The 17,721-nt window shown below is 46.4% G+C and overlaps 1 protein-coding gene across 6 annotated transcripts in view; it reads right to left on the bottom strand.

The window, feature by feature from the left end:
- ppm1ba (protein phosphatase, Mg2+/Mn2+ dependent, 1Ba) overlaps positions 1-17,721 on the bottom strand; it is a 126,190-nt gene that overhangs the window by 15,263 nt on the left and 93,206 nt on the right. The gene's annotated exons all lie outside the window — the stretch shown is intronic.

Raw genomic sequence — 17,721 nt, 5'->3', positions numbered from 1 at the left:
GTTTGCCAAGCCATTACATGTTATTAGAGAGAAATCAGAACAAGTCATAACTTGGGAGCTAGAATAGGGAATCTTAAAAGTGTGGCCCAGCCAGGCCACGAAATGGCATGCAGTGGTAGATACATAAGATGTAGGTGATCTCAAAACTGTGTTACAAAGTTGTTCACAAACAGTTTAGACGTGTAGGAAAGAATTGCAGATGCTGACACAAAATGCTGGAGTATCTCAGCAGGTAAGGCAACATTTCTGGACAAAAGGAATAGGTGACGTTTCGGGTTGGAACTCTTCTTCAGACCTTGTCACATATTCCTTTTGTCCAGAGATATTGCCTTACCCCCAGGGTTACTCCAGCATATCTTAGAGAGATTTAAGATGACAATTTGAAGGATAGAAAGGAATGGAGAAGACAAAACCAAGGAATAGCAGTTGGAGTTTAAAATCTGATCAACACACCATTTTGAATTTAGTAAGTCAAAACAGGGCAGAACTTGCCCTGTAATTCGTAAGGCTTTGGGGAGTGATGTAGAACCGATTGCCTTTGGGAAGCAGGTACATATTTTCCTTAAGGTAGTGATACAAATGGATATACGATATACGATAATGTTACCAGGACTGGAAGGTTTGAGACACAAGGAGAGACTGGATCGTTTTCCCTCCAGAGTGTAGGAAGTGAATTTACAGATTATGAAATCATAATGGACATAGATAAGATGAATAACCTAATTGTCTAAAACTAGACTCCAGAGGGGCCAGTTTTAACATGAAGGGAAAGATCCAAAAGGGACCCAAGGGCCAAAACAAGCTGCCAAACGATTAAAAGACACTTGGACAGATACATGGATAGGAAAGGTTTGCAGGAATCTGGGCCAGGTGCAGACAAGCAGGATTAGCCCAATTAGGCAACTTGGTCAGCATGGATGAGTTGGGCCACAGGGTGTGTATCTGTGCTGTATAGCTCTATGACACTGACAAGAACATACAAAATAAAGGCAAAAGTAGGCCATTAGGCCCCTCATACCTGTTCCATCATTCAGTAAGATTATGGCTTATCATCATGAATTTCCTACCTACAGATAACCTCATATTCCTCGATTCCTCAATATCTGCAAATGTTTTGATCTTAATCATGAATATACTTACCGACTAAAACTCAACAAGCCTCACACATGCAGAAACCATCACATCTGGGTGAATAAATTTAATCGCATCTATGTCCAGAATGGTGAATTTGAACCCCTGACAGCAGTGGACATACCAGCTCGGGAAAGCATGAACTTCACAGTGGAGTGGCACAGTGGGGCAGCTGCTGCCTTACAGCACCAGAGACCAAAGTTTGTTTCTGACTACGAGTGCTGTCTGTATGGAGTTTGTGCGTTCTCCCTGTGACTGTGTGGGGTTTATTCCGGTGCTCCGGTTTCCTCCCACATTCCAAAGACGTGCAGGTTTGTCGGTTAATTGGCTTCTGTAAATTGTCCCTGGTGCGTAGGATAGAACTAGTCTACGGATCGACGCACACTCAGTGAGCCAAAGGGCCCGTTTCCTTGCTGTATCTCTAAACAAAACATCCAAGCTGTCAATCTCGATGAGAATTTTGTGCCTTTTAATGAAAACAGCTCTTGTTCTTTCAAGCACTAAAGAGTATTCACCAGTCTATTTATTTAAACCTCATGCAACAAAGTCACCATTCCACGAATTAAGCTGATGAATTTTAAACAGCATTCCTCTAACTCGATCCTTTCTTAAGTGGGGAGGTCAAACCTGTACACAATATGCTACATATTATCACGCCGGGGGCCAATATAATTGGAGAAAATTGTCTGTTTTGATATTCAAATCATCTGACAATATTAGCCAACGTATTTCCCAACTGCCTGCTATATCTCGATATTAACTTAAGGAATTTCAGTACACAGACTCAACAAGCTCTTCTGAGCATCAACATATTTCACCTTTTTGTTTCTGACCAAAAAGATGACTGCATATTTTTCCATATCATTTTCTATCTGCCATATCCTTGCCCATTCATTTACCTGTCCAAAACCCCCAAATCCCTTGCTGCATTCTCCTCAGATCCCACATTGCTAGATTTATATTATTAGAAAACTTGAATATATCACGCTTGATCTCCTTGCCCAAATAAATGATAGATTGTGATCATTGGGGACAATATTAGAGCCTGTGGTGCACAACTGCTCATACATAATCTCCTAACTCGAAAATAGCCTGTTTATATTTATTCTGTGTTACATCCACAATCCATACCAGTATAGTACCGTGCTCTAATTTTGTTTATTGTTATACCCCACCAAAAGCCTTCGTAAAGTCCACATATGCATAGAAAGCAAAAGACAAGAATAGCTAGTAATTTTTTACAAAAGTTTAAAGCAATCACAGCAAGTCAGCATGGTCTTTTGAATATGAAATAATGTCTGACAAATTTGCTGACAGTCTTCAAAGATATAGTTGATTGAGGGGGACCAATAGACGGAGTGCATTTCAATGGTCAGAAAGTATTTGATAATGTACCACATAAAAAAAACTGGTGCATGAGATAAGAGGTATTGTGAGGGTAACACGGGTTGGGGAAGTGAAACCAGAGTCAGAATAGGGTGGAAAAGTGTCACAGTGGTACAGGTGTTGCCTCACAACGCCCGTGACACAGGTTCAATCCTGACTACATAGAAACATAGAAATTAGGTGCAGGAGTAGGCCATTCGGCCCTTCGAGCCTGCACCGCCATTCAATATGATCATGGCTGATCATCCAACTCAGTATCCCGTCCCTGCCTTCTCTCCATACCCTCTGATCCCCTTAGCCACAAGGGCCACATCTAACTCCCTCTTAAATATAGCCAATGAACAGGCCTCTACTACCCTCTGTGGCAGAGAGTTCCAGAGATTCACTACTTTCTGTGTGAAAAAAGTTCTTCTCATCTCGGTTTTAAAGGATTTCCCCCCCCCCCCCCTTATCCTTAAGCTGTGACCCCTTGTCCTGGACTTCCCCAACATCGGGAACAATCTTCCTGCATCTAGCCTGTCCAACCCCTTTAAGAATTTTGTAAGTTTCTATAAGATCCCCTCTCAATCTCCCCCTAAATTCTAGAGAGTATAAACCCAAGTCTATCCAGTCTTTCTTCATAAGACAGTCCTGACATCCCAGGAATCAGTCTGGTGAACCTTCCCTGGTGCACTCCCTCTAGACCACACCCTCTCAATGGCAATAATGTCCCCTTCCTCAGATTTGGAGACCAAAAACTGTACACAATACTCCAGGTGTGGCCTCACCAAGACCCTGTACACTGCAGTAAGACCCTGTAGAACCTCCCCCTGCTCCCTATACTCAAACTTCCTTTTGCTATGAAAGCTAACATACCATTCGCATATGCTGTGTACAAACATGAAGTTTCTACAATCTCCCGGGTGGCTGGGTGGATTTCTCAGGGCGCTCTGGTTTCCTCCCACATTCCAAAGACCTGCAGGTTTGTAGGTTAATTGGCTTCTGTAAGATGCCCATAGTGTGTACATCATGAAATTAGTGTATGGTCGGCATGGACTCGGTGGGTCGATGAACCCATATCCACACTTTATCTCTAAGCTCCTAAAGCGTTAATTTGCATTATTCTTTCACCTCATTTTTCCAATCAATATATAGCAATGTTACAAAATTTTGAGATTTAAAAAATCAAGTCTGCAATTTATCCCATCAGATAAAGCATAACAATAAGTTTAATTTGACACCAAATTCACTTTCATATCTCAAGTATTAAAAAAGTTATGACCATTTTCATACTCGGAAATTAGCATCTTGTTCCCTATTGATTTTCAATGGACATTACAAAAAAAGCTGTGATCTTGGATAGTCAAAAGCACATTTCTTAAGGAAAGATTAACATTTTTTTTTAAATAAGCCTAAAAGTGTCCAAAGATTATTCACAAAATAATTCCACACAATATAACATTGATTTTTATATCTTAATTTACATTAATTTATAGGCACAATGGAAGGAATTTAGTGTTTCCATTGCTTGTAAATAAATGCCCATTTAAATCGGTTTTTCTAGGAGTGGGTTTCTAGTGGGCGTTGGTTTAGAACTGTTCAAATCGCGCTGGGTTTTAAGAACGTTTCAAATCGCGCGCTGGATTTGTGCCCTCAAAAATGCCCCGTAAAAATAACTGCGGGATAGTAAAAACAGCCCAAAATGAGCTTACTCGCTATAAGAAAAATTTTAAATTATAGGGTTATATACATGCCCCCATTTTTAATGTAAAAAATAACGGGTACATACCTTTATTTTGTTTTTGCTTTTATAAAAAAAAACCCTGGGGCTGCGAAGAGGTTTGTCGAAAACTGAACGAGAGCTTTTTGTAAATTAATTATATCTACTATTCGAGGCCTATAAAAACTAATAATAGCTTTTTTTTTTGGACCGGGTCCCCCTTTTGCCAGCAAGCGATTCCTCCCGTGTTTAAAATGCCAAATTTACTAGGCTGAACCAAATCTGCGATTGTGAACCAGCCTATAAAAATCGGGTTTTGTTTTAAACCCGCCCCCCCTCCAAACAGCTCCAAAAATCACACCACAGGGGTGTGGGGGGCCCAGATGGCTCCAGCCACGATTCAGGTAGGTGTTTTTTGTAACATACCTACAAACCAATAGACCCTCTTATTTGAACTTCCATCTGCCCAGGAACTTTTACTGCCATCCTCATCATTTATAAATTTTGAAATTATATATAACCAAGTGCTTTATTTACAGCATTAAAAAAAAAAAAAACAAAAAAAACAACAAAAAAAAAATCCATGAAAAAAAAAAAAAAAAACAAAAAAAAACCTTTATTAAAAAAAAACAAACATACACCACAGTAAAATGAATAAAAAAAAAACTACCAAACACCAATGTAAAAAAAAAAAACAAAAACTTGGGGAACAACAAAAAACTCCCACACAAGCAAAAAAAAAAAAAAAAAAAAAAACCCCAACCCAAAAACACATAAATTTTTTTTTACAGCATCAACATTAAAAAATGATACCAAAATGTACAAAAAAAAACCTCCAACAAAAAATTCCCAAAACCCCCACCTCCATCCCACAACCACACAAATCAGTCCCCACCAAGAATTTTGGTTTTTTTTAATATGTCCCACCCTTACACAACAACTTTGGTAAGCAAAAAAAAAAAAAACCTCCCCCCACCTTCCTTTGATCAAAAAAAAAAAAAAAAAAAAAAAACTAATAACATGGGTCACCCAACGGGGAGCAACCCCCCCCAAACCCCAACCACAAAAAAACACCCCCACAGTACCCCCCCACAAAAAACAGGGGGGGGGAAATTTATTCCACCCCTCAGATTTTTTTTGTTTTTAAGGGGGGCAACTTTTGTAGCAATGCCTCCCCCACCTCTGGAATCTATAAACAGTGGTTCCCCACGGGGTCCACCGTTTTACACCCCACAGTTCGGGGCAATTTTGATATTTTTTTTGGGGCAATTTTTCGCGAGACAACAGGTAAACCCCCCCAGAAGACCATGCGGGATCAAATTGTCGATTTTTCTTTTTTTTTTCCATCAGATGTACACATATGTATTTTTGTGGTCAGATTATTTTTGAGTAACTCATTTTTTGGGGGTAAAAAAGTCCTTTTTATATTGTGGTAGTTATTACATAATCACCGTTGCCCATCGCTCTTCCACTTCCATGCCCACGTCCGCCACGAAGCCGCGCGCGAGGTCATGGGAGAACCTTATTTTATTGAATTGGAATTTTAAATAACTGGCGGATTTTCAAAGCTTTTTTTTGCTAAGTTTTACCCTTTATTATAATATCTATTTCCCTCCCGTTTTTTTACTCTCAAGGGAAAGCAAGGGGGGGGGGCATCAGGATTTTAGAGGTGATTAGGTGGGGCATGGCCAAAAAAAAGGTTGGGAACCACTGATCTATACGTTTTGCTAACAAGCTTTTATACTACTTTCTTAAATACATTTTGAAAGTCAAATTACACTTAACTTTCCTTTTGGAAGTTCCACCGAGATGCATTGTTGTCCAGAGTCCCACTACACTGAAAGGACCATTGGGTTCACAAAAGTTCCCAACCTTGCTACCCCCTATCTGGTGGGCTCAGTTTTTCCCTACTTTGGGTTCCATTCTAGGAGACACCCACGCAGGCACTTGGGCGTGGCATCCATCTCCTTTCCTCTCATCATTGGGAAGTGTTATCGTAGGAAATTGTGCATTGTTAAGGCGCGGAAGGCCATTGACCATTGAACGGACGAAACAGACCAAGCCATCGCTGTTGACCTGAAGGCCTTATCGCTCCTGTACATCCTTGGATTCCTCCCTTTCCAATTTGGGTGCAGAGATGATTAGAGAAATCTTCCACTAGTTGCAACAGTGTGTCAAGGACAATCACACTAGTGACTGACATGCCAACATGGGGTTTAAGTTTCCCTGAACCTTCCACCTTCTGTCGGCCGCTGGTTATGGCACCTTCAGCTCCATGGCCCACGCCCCTGGCGGCGCGGGCACTTTTACTTTTGTTTCGATTTTGACCATAAAAGAGGCCATGCCCGAGGGTTCACAGAAAAGAAGTGCCAAGAGCCCAACAGGGTTGACTTCCTTTCTTCAATTTTGTTTGTTGTTTTCATCTTCCTGGGATAATTAGGTAAAAGGACTCTGCATTAAAATACTGGGCTGCCCCCCCACCACTGGCAACCCACCTTGCAAAGTTGATGACCATATGGGGGAAGTGCCCCTTCTGCCTTTGGCTGCAAGCCCATCTGCCCTTTGAATGTCCCAATGCAAGTGAGCGGGGAGAGTTAGTAGATCTGGACAGACCCTCCTGGTTTGTGTGTCCTGACCCTGGGCCCCCCCCCTCCAGGTCAGCATCATGGGGTGGGGAAGGGAGAGACAAGCAAGACTTGGGGGCCGAGAAACAAAGTGGTACGTCCCCCTGCGTACAAATACAACGTGTGTGTGTTGTGTTGTGTTGGTGGTTGTCGTGGTGGGTGGTGCGTGTGTTGGTGTGTCCAAAGTGCGTGGGAAGATGGGAAATTTGATCCCGGGAAAAATAAATAACCTTTAACCCTTCTCGCAGCAGACAGCTCCACTGCGACAAAAAACATTTCTCCATCGGGACATTAGGAAATATCCCCGTTTAAGCCCTGGTTTATGATTCCTCTTCCTGCAGAAGGTTTCCCCCCCTGACAATTGGTAAACCACTAAGCCTGCGAGTCCCATTCACCCAGGGCACAAAATGGCAGTCCGAACTCCTTTTCATACCATGTTTGCTCCAACAAAATACACAAACACCCACAAGGCCCCCCCTTTATTATTTGTTTGTATTGTAAAACCACAGTACACGGTTTTTTTATCTTTATTAAAAAAATAAACAGAGGGCCACTTCCCCCCCCAGGCCCAACCAGAAATGCCTGGTTTTTAGGAGTACAACTTTCTTGGCCCAATTCCCACATTCCCCATGTAAGCTCTGCTTTCAGACCTCTGCTCTGCGATGGACCCGCCTCAGTAAGCATAAGGAAATACTTCCCTCTGGGACGCAAGCAGTGTCCCACTAAATGTAGTTCCCCCGCCGGGGGGTGGTGACTGGGGGGGGCGGTAGCTTTTTGGATTAAAAAACGGATTACCTCCCCCTCCGTAATGCCCACATTTGACTGCTGCTGACCAGGTCCAGTGTTGCCAAGTCCCATCCCAGCAGTTTTGTCCCCGTACCTGGACATCACTGTGAGTCAGTGTACTCCCCTGTGCCCCCCGCCCGACCCTGACCACCCTGGCACTTGCACACTTGGGGTTTGTTGTACCAACATCCACATCAACATACTCCTACACACCACCACGAAATCTAGAATACCACAGTATTCCGCATTTTTGAGTAATCCACATCACACCACCCTCCACCTGCCTGCCTCAAACAACAAACAACGCCCCCGACATTTTCCCCCCAACCGGGGTTTTGTGCGAATAATATGCCGCTCCGTTGGGTTTGGTACGTAGTAAGGGGCTGAGCTTTAAAATACTAAAGGCACTACAAAATTTGGGTTTAGTTACTTAAATTGTAACCCCCCTCTTACATCTTTGTCCCTTGTTGAGCAAATAAAGAAGAAAAAGTTCCCCAAGTCACAGTTTTTTTTTATTTGTCCTACCCTCCAGTACCCACCATACAAATAATTGTGCACTGAACATGAAAGACGTTCCAATGCCCCCCAACCTGGAGTGGGCTGTTGCAAAAAACTACAGGAAAAAAGAATAGAACAGACCATCAGTCCATGCATCTTAGAGAAAAAAAACCCAGCAATTTTTGTTTCGTAAAAAAGACACAACACCCCAGATGTTTGGGTGTTAAACAACCGTTAAAGGCATTTTATTGTCCCCACCCTGTGTATAGTTAAGAGTTTTACACAGTTCTTTAATGGGCCTTGTGGGGACAATAAACTCCCTGTGATCCCCCCCATCCTACTCCCCCTGTTTTCACAGGGCAACAATGGAAAAAACCAGCCTTGAGGTTGTTTGCCTGACCGTACCAGCTGCCAAAACATTCCCCCCCCCGTTTGCTTGGAGTCAGTAGGAGGTCCTCCCCGAGCAGGGTGTGTTTTTTGATGGCCCTTTCTTGGATCCTGGCACAAACAAACCTTTCCTGAAATGTATAAATAGTTTTTTCTGCAGGGGGGGCGAGTTCGTATCGTCCCAATCCTGTTGGCGGTTTTCAGCCACCCGAAACGCCATACTACTACTCTTCTTTGCAGAGCCTTCCACTTTTGTCCCCCCTCCTCCATCTGCCACGTTCCCAAACCCAGCACCTTGTTTTCCTGGGCCAAAGCAGTATTGCAACCATAAACAAACAAAACACTGCTTTGTGTACAGACCCTGGAGCTAATTCCAGAAACTGGTAACGGATCCTCAAAGAGAGACCCCCACTCTTAAATTTTCCCCTCCATCCTTTTTGGGATCCTGTGAGGTGTAAAAAAAACAAAAAAGTGACAACCACAATCTAACACACTCCAGTGGACACATAATTGTGTCATATGATGGGTGTCCCACGGAGAAAAAATTGGCCCCCGGATCTGTAACAGTAAAACGCCGCCCCTCCATCAATTTGGCTGGCGCTCCCTGTTCCCCCCGCCTCGCTTGCCCCCCCCCGTTTTCTGCCAGTCCCCGTTTGGTGGATTGTTGGGGGGGAGATTTTTCAGGACTTGCTTGGTGGGTTTAACGCTATAGAAAACTTCCCCCACCCTTTCTGACCATCAAAAACTGGTTGGGAGTTTAAAAGTCCCCACACGGTAAAGGTGTTCCAAGACGTTGTTTTTTTTTTATCATTGTAATGGGGTTGGGGGTTCCCGTAAATTGGGAAAACAATTAAATTCCCGTCACTTTTTTTGCCTGCAGCACAACAGAATCTGTACCCATTGGTTACATACGGGTGGGAGGAAAAAAAAAAAAGAAAAAGTTTCAAAAAATTACAATATATTGGCATATAATAATAATCTAGTATTTTTGCATGTTCAGAGCCCCCCTCGAAATGCTTTTTTCCCGTTAATAAACCTGATCGGGCTGGTAGGAATACGCTGTTTTCCTGAACCTGGACACCGTAAAGTATCAGTGTTGTTTCACCAAAACTTTTCCCCTGTACACTTCCCTTCCCTGCCACCCAACAAACCCAACACATGGTTAACATGTGGTGGTGCAAGATGTGTGATACCCCAGATGGATAACACAAGAGGTGTAAGTCCCGATGGTCTGAGGACCTTGATGCGCCTACGACTAGGGGGTGGGGGGGGCGTCAAAGCCGGGGGGGGGGGGGTGATTGGACACACTGGGCCAGTGAACACACAACAATTGTTTTAAGTCTGGTTCTCTCCCTGGGACGTTTTCAGTTCAACCAGAGGGGGGGAACCCAGCCAAAAAAAGCCCACCCAGTTCCCCGAATGGCCTCTTTGACCCCGTGGCCCCCCTGTAGAAAAGTTTAGGAGAAATCCCATCTTCACATGCCCGCTGAAATCTCTGTAAAAATCCCTTCCAATAAAAGTAAGTCCCCCCCCCCCCCCGAGGGGATGTGCCTTCCTGTTTATATTGCCATCTACTTTGGCCTGGGTCCCAGTGAAGAACTTTTTGGAAATAATGCACTCCGCCCAGGAATTTTTTGAAAGTTATTGAACCCCTCCACCTTTACAACCATCTCCCCATTTTGGAATATTGAAACCCATGATTGATGGGTCGAAGATCAATGGGTCCTCTTCCCCCTACCAAAGGTTCCCACAAATCAGTTTCCCCTTGGGTCCTTACTGATGTTGAGGAGCCAGGTTTTTTTTGTTTTTGGCTGGCACCATTTTTGACATCATTTTTGGTCGATCCTTCAACCGGCAACATGGATCTCCCTCTGACCTCTCCCCGTCCCCATCCTCAGGGGAAAAGACGTCTTCCATCCCGCCCCCACCCAACCCAGTGGTGAGGACTGGCCGTTGGTTTTGGAAACTTTCTCATGGAGTGTCGCATTAAAATTGCCCGGCCTTGTTACCGCAGTTTTATGGTGAAGCAGCCGTACCTCACAGAAGCACCATGGGGAACTGGACAGCAAGCGCCCCCCTTGGAGGTGAGCCTCCGCTGACTTAATGGTTATGGAGATGCAAAGGGGTTTTTTTTGAAGGGGGTCCCCAAATCGAACATGACCGTGTTTGGGGGTCTGTGGATTGATGCAGGTCGTGGATCCATACCATTTTGACAGAGGGAATGCTCAGAGGCCGGGCCCAGTTCGTTGGCCTTGGGTACCAGCTTGGAAAGGGATGAATTACACGCTAGTGAAACTCCTAGCCCTATGCACAACCGTAGTCGACTATAAACTTGAAACACCTGGTTTACTGTCAAGTGGTCCCCCCAATGGCTTGAGCTGGTGACCGCACGAGCAGCCAGTGACAGACACCATTGGGCATCCCTTCCGGGTCCGTTGCCAACGCCGGTTGGTTGGTGCAAGTAATTGCGAAACTGTTAAGTGGGGTTTGAGGTTCTTTGTCACGAGTAAGAATTTACCCGATGTGTTGTAGGACGCCCCCCTAAACACCAACCCTTTCAAAGCCCACTTTGCGCCATCACCACGCGTTAGACTGGGGGGCCACAGACGCGTCGAACAGTCACCACCCACAGTGCAGTGGCCACGTTCCCTTACTCCCCCCCCCCTACTCTTTCTGGGCACCCGTTTCTTGATTTAGTGATAAGCCCCTCTTTTAACGCAGGTGGGAACCTCAGGGGCCTCAGAACCCCTGAAGAAAAGGTTGAAAATATAAAATCCCGCAAAAAAAACGGGTGACACCAGCCCACGTTTTTTGATCCCCCCCTGCAACCAGGTCACCACCCCCCCGCCAACTGGAGAAACCCCTCGACCGCTTTTTTTTTGGAACTTCGAAACAGTGTGTTCCCCAGGTCAAGTGATTTCCAAAGGTTCTCTTCGCGCACTGACAAGATCCTTTGGGAGATAACGCCCCCTCTGACTGTACCCTTTAATACTAGGCCATACGGCTAGGCAGATCGGGTGTGCGAAATGGACGGTGGGACCACTTTCGGGAAGGCAAACATCATTGTTTCGCCCCCATTCGCCAGATATCTTCGAACCAGGTTGACCGTAGACAACGCATTGAGGCTTTCGTCAGGGGTGAATTCCTGTCGCTGGGGGTACCCCAGTTTTGAAAAGCCTTGCTTCAACTGTAGGCAATATTTTGCTTCCTTGTAAGGAGTGGAAAGGCATTCCCAAGCGCACTGGGCCCCCCCGTTTGCGAATCGACCACCCACACAGTCCCCATCTCATCCTCACCGAACAGCAGTCTCAGCCTCACAGGTCCCCCCCCCCCTTTTGGCCTTGCTTGTGAGGCCCGTATCCAATGGTCGTATTATGGACTTCCCTATATAGACCGCTCCTGCCTCACCAACACCTTAAATGCCCCGCAGAATCTGGTCTTCAGAAGAAATTGGCGGGAATCCTCAGGTGGTTTCATCCCCCACAAAGGCTTTTCCGGTTATGGAACACTCCCGAACAAGTTTTTTGTAGTTCCCCCCCCCCCCTCCCAACAACCCCCCCACCCCCCTCCACACATTTTCCTAAGAAAGTCCCCCCCTTGGTCAACCGACTGGTTTGACGTATTTAAAATGTCAGGTCCGTTGCAAGCAACCCTGAACATTGGGCCCCAGATCCTACCCAGAAACTCCCAAGCAAGTCCCACACCTGGAGTTGGGGTTTCCCTCCGCCTCCCCCCGACCCAGCTGCTGTAACAGGTCCCCACAACCTCTTGGGGGGGTCGCCTCTGTCAGTTACCCCTGGGCCTGGTACATGCAGGAATGGAAACAGACCCGCCGGACATGGTTGTTTCCCAGAAATTTTTTTTTTCCGCTGGAAGTTTTGAACTGTGGAGGGTATAGAAGCGATTGGCCTATCCCCTTTGAATTGGCCCATGCAGCAGTGCCCCCTCCCAAGGGTGAAGTTTTTTGATCCTCTGGTGCTTGGCTGTGGCAGGACCACCTCCGACTGTGGTGGCAAGTTATGGAGCGATTTCTTTCGGTTGTCTTTGTTGCCGTTTAGATCTTTTTGGGTGAAGTTCCCCCCGTGGCTGTATGGTGCCCCTCCAACCGCCCTCCGTGGTAGGCTGAACCACCCCCTGTTGGGCCCTGGGGTTCTCCCGTGACCACGGGGGGTGCGTGGCCCGCTCCCCTCCAGTTTGCCAGCCCGTTTTCATCCCTTCACTGGGACGTTGGGGATGTAGACCCGCGGGTCCCAGGAGAGAATGGGAAGGTGAAATTCCCTCGGTAAGGTAGAAGGGGGCCCGACAACTTCCCCACCAGACAGATGTTGCCAGGATGCGATAGGAAGCAGGAAGTTAGACATTAGGATACCTGCCACAGAACTGGGAGCACCACGAAAAATTAGGACCCCTGTAGGCGCGACCCCGCCCCCACCCCCCCCCTTCCCTTTTCCTCCCAGATTTTACCCCTGCGTGGTGGGGATTTCCCATTACGGGTGTATGGGAAATGCAACAATGGAAAGAAAACGCTGAATTCGTGAGGGATCTGGGGGGTAGCCATGTCTCTGTGAAAACAGAACACAGAGGCATTCCCCCGTCAGCTCCCTTTGGGGAAGCATCCGGACCTTGTCTTGACGCTTAAGTTCCCCGTGCCTTTTGTGTTTTAGTCTAGGAAGACCCAATCAAGGCTAAAAGTAGGCAGCAGGCAGGTGCCATCCCCATGGGTAGCCTCAGGTAAGGAGTGGCCCTACCCCTACCCTAAAAAACTATCAAATTATTAAATGTTTCATGGAGGATCCCACATGCCCTACTAAGAGATCCCATGGCACGTCAGGCTGCACACTACACCAACTTTTCATGTTTACAATGTACTGCAGATGAAAGGCACGGAAGAAATTATGCCTACCTAAGAGATCAATCTCTTAGGTAGGCATAATTCTTCCATGCCTTTCATCTGCAGTACATGTAATAAGCGAAAGTATGTGCAGCTGACGTGCCATGGACGCTGCTTCAAGTCTTTTAATGACAATGGTCTATAAAGGCAGCAGAAATTCTGACTTTGCACCGAGTTTCTGTACAAATAATGTGGTAAGTACATTTCTTTGAGCTATATGTTTTTAAATACCATATTTCCTGGCAATGAAGACGCTATTTTTTACCCCCACAAAAACTAAGCAACACAAACACGTTTACTGCCTGGGGGCCGTCCCCTTTGGTTGAGGCCGAAGAGGTGAGGTTTTTATGTAAGCAAACCAGAAAAGGAAAATAGACCTAGGCTACATCCTCATCCCACCCAACTCAGCAAACCTCTAAACCTCTCCGGCCGCCCCCGCCACCTCCCCCTCTTGGCAGTTGGTGCCTTCTCCCTCCGTCTCCTGAACACCTCTTTGTACCCATGCCTCAGCCCTTACAGATACCAGCACCACTCCGCCTCCAGCCTCGCTCATGTCAGCGCTTCCGCCGCAAATCCTTAAATTCCGACTGCCACCGGGAGCAGGACATGGCCCTAAAATCTACTGACATAGGGTGCTATATTTTGGCTAGTGAATGAATGGAATTGCCTCAGCCTGAATTGTCCGGTCTACAATGGAAAGAATGCCATGCTGTATCACCCCAGCCCCAGTCATCCATGCCAGTGTTCTCAGACGGCAGACTTCCCAAAAACCATACCCATGCCAAAACAAGCGGCGTCCTCTGAATGGGGACGACACTCCTGGGCCCTACAACCAGGGGCATCAGACCATTCCTCCCCCTCTCATTTTTTTGGGCGACACTCCCAATTTCCCCCGAAAAGCACGGAATGGTTGGCAAGTCACTGGCCGCCTTCCCCCTTTCCTGTCCCCCTTCCACCCCTTCCCCCTCCACCCCCCCCCACCCCCCACCCTTGGTGTTCTGCCGGTTCTTGCCAACCTCTCGTGGCCAAATGGATTGGAAACGGCAGGACTTTCATCTGGGCCCAACTCTTTGTCCGCCCTGTGGGTAGTCCCCACATCCGGAGTGGGGCCCATTTTTTCCATAGCGGAGAGTGGGGCGTAAGCGCCCTTGACAAAAACTGTCCCCCAAGACTCTCAATTCCTTCCCCAGATTGAACTGCCTGTGTTGCCACTCTGTGGGTAGGTGGGGTGCCGTTGGGATATGAAAGAAGAAATTTTTACCCCAAAATCTACTGACCCCTCGGCCTCGTTATTTTGAACTAGGTGAATGAATGCGACTTGGCCTTAGCAACAAGCTTCCCCCCTGAAATGATGACACCGAATGGCCTTCCCTGGCACCTTCCCCCAAATTTGGACATATCAAATCTACAGTCCAGGGTCCCCCCCATAATCCGGGTGCCACGGCTCGTTTTGTTGGTGGGAAATGGTGCCCATGGGTCTGTTTGCCTTAGAGGAAGGGCTGTAACATGCAAGAGAAGTGCCCCTCCCTCTCTTCCCCACCCTTTGAGTTTATTTCAACAAAAGCCACCCTAAAGACTGGGTTTTTTTATTTACTTTTGGAAACTGAGGAGAAGGGTTTGGGAAGGTAAACAGAGATGGCCTCGGGCTGGCTGGTAAATTTGTTGAACCGAGATGTGCCAGAGGGAATGTTTGCAGGCCGGGAACCGTAGTGCAGATGCTGAGAATCTGACCTGGATGGATAGGATAAGTGCTGAGGGATGTTGCACTGGTACATGACAGGCTTGGAGTGAGTGTGCTTATGGTGGAAGTGGTTGTCCACATCTGGCAAGGACTCCATTTTGGAATGTTAAGGGTGTGACTGGCAGAGAAAAGGTGGCTTGCGAGGAGGAGGAAGTTGGGGTAAGGCATTCTCAATGGATGATGGTATGGTTGTTGAAGCCAGGAATTAAGGGAAGTTGGAGGCTGTAATGGTGTCAGACATGGAATGGTTAGGTGGCACCCTGCTTTCCACTGATCGGAAGGGTGGCACTGGTGGAGTGACACGGTAGTGTGATCCACAGGGACAGATTCTGTCCTTGGGTGTGTAGCTAGTGCTTAGGCATTGGCTCATGCTTTCCCCCGATGTTCACAGAGGATGTCCACACCCGCGGCTAGTCGATTAACGCAGCTACTACCAGGGTTGAACGCTGACCCAACCTGTTCATGTTCACGTGGCTCAGATTGCTTCGCTCTTTGTAACACTGTCGTTCGAACCTGGCCTTATTCCTTGTCCTTTTAATGAATCTACAGTGCCTTCCATAATGTTTGGGACAAAGATCCACCATTTATTTATTTGCCTCTGTACTCCACAATTTGAGATTTGTAACAAAAAAATTCACATGTGGTTAAAGTGCACATTGTCAGATTTTATTAAAAGATATTTTCACAGTGTAGAAATTACAGCTGCGTTTTACACAGTCCCCCCATTTCAGGGCGCCATAATGCATGCCCAGAAATCGCTATTAAAACATGTGGGGGGACACAATTTCTTGGCAGCCGCGCATGCGCGCGCGCGCGCACACACACATGCGAGGCTTCGGCCGTTGGCCGGTCGGACTGTAACATCGATCGCCTCGATGCAGCAGTCTGATTTTAAACCTCTCCGGGCACTGAAAGGCCCCGTGAACAGGCCGATTCAGCCCTTAGAAAGCGTCTGATCATGTCCGGATGGGGGGGGGGAGGTGTGTGTCATTTCCCCCCCCCCCCCCCCCCCCCCCCCCCCCCCTCCGGGATTTCTGCCCATGCCATAATGTTTGGGACACATTACTTCACGGTGTTTGTAATTGCTCTGGTGTGTTTAAGTGCCTCCTTAATGCAGTATAAGAGAGCTCTCAGCACCTAGTCTTTCCTCCAGTCTTTCCATCACCTTTGGAATCTTTTATTGCTGTTTATGAACATGAGGACCAAAGTTGTGTCAATGAAAGTCAAAGAAGCCATCATGACATCGTGGCAAAAACAGGAAAGTAGACTATTATCTAAATGGTGGCCGATTAGGAAAAGGGGAGATGCAACGAGACCTGGGTGTCATGGCACACCAGTCATTGAAAGTAGGCATGCAGGTGCAGCAGGCAGTGAAGAAAGCGAATGGTATGTTAGCATTCATAGCAAAAGGATTTGAGTATAGGAGCAGGTAGGTTCTACTGCAGTTGTACAGGGTATTGGTGAGACCACACCTGGAGTATTGTGTACAGTTTTGGTCTCCAAATCTGAGGAAAGACATTCTTGCCATAGAGGGAGTACAGAGAAGGTTCACCAGACTGATTCCTGGGATGTCAGGACTTTCATATGACGAAAGACTGGATAGACTCGGCTTGTACTTGCTAGAATTTAGAAGATTGAGGGGGGATCTTATAGAAACTTTAAAAATTATTTCTCTTGGATAGGCTAGATGCAGGAAGATTGTTCCCGATGTTGGGGAACTCCAGGACAAGGGGTCACAGTTTAAGGATAAAGGGGAAATCCTTTCGGCCCGAGATGAGAAAAACATTTTTCACACAGAATGGTGAATCTCTGGAACTCTCTGCCACAGAAGGTAGTTGAGGCCAGTTCATTGGCTACATTTAAGAGGGAGTTAGATGTGGCCCTTGTGGCTAAAGGGATCAGGGGGTATGGAGAGAATGGCAGGTACAGGATACTGAGTTGGATGATCAGCCATGATCATATTGAATGGCGGTGCAGGCTCGAAAGGCAGAATGGCCTACTCCTGCACCTATTTTCTATGTATCTATGTTTCTATGAGACTGAGAAACAAGAATAAAGCTGTTAAGAGACATCAGCCAAACCTTAGGCTTACCAAAATCAACTGTTTGGAACATCATAAAGAGCACTGGTGAGTTTACTAATCGCTTAGGGACTGACAGGCCAAGGAAGACCTCCACAGCGGATGACAGAAGAATTCTCTTTATAATAAAGAAAAATCCCCAAACATCTGTCCGACAGATCAGAAACACTCTTCAGGAGTCAGGTGTGGATTTGTCAATGACCACTGTTCGCAGAGGACGTCATGAACAGAAATACAGAGGTTACACTGCAAGATGCAAACCACTGGTTAGCCGCAAAAATAGGATGGCCTGGTAACAGTTTGCCAAGAAGTACTTAAAAGAGCAACCAAAATTCTGGAAAAAGGTCTTGTGGACAAATAAGACGAAGATTAACATATATCAGAGTGATGGCAAGAGCAAAGTATGGAGGAGAGACGGAACTGCCCAAGATCCAAAGCATACCACCTCATCTTTGAAACACGGTGGTGGGGATATTATGGTCTGAGCATGTGTGGCTG

This window comes from Leucoraja erinacea, chromosome 8 (assembly GCF_028641065.1).
Source record: "Leucoraja erinacea ecotype New England chromosome 8, Leri_hhj_1, whole genome shotgun sequence".
Lineage (NCBI taxonomy): Eukaryota > Metazoa > Chordata > Chondrichthyes > Rajiformes > Rajidae > Leucoraja > Leucoraja erinaceus.
The sequence above is the reverse complement of the archived record's forward strand: the minus strand, read 5'-3'. Positions and strand labels throughout refer to the sequence as shown.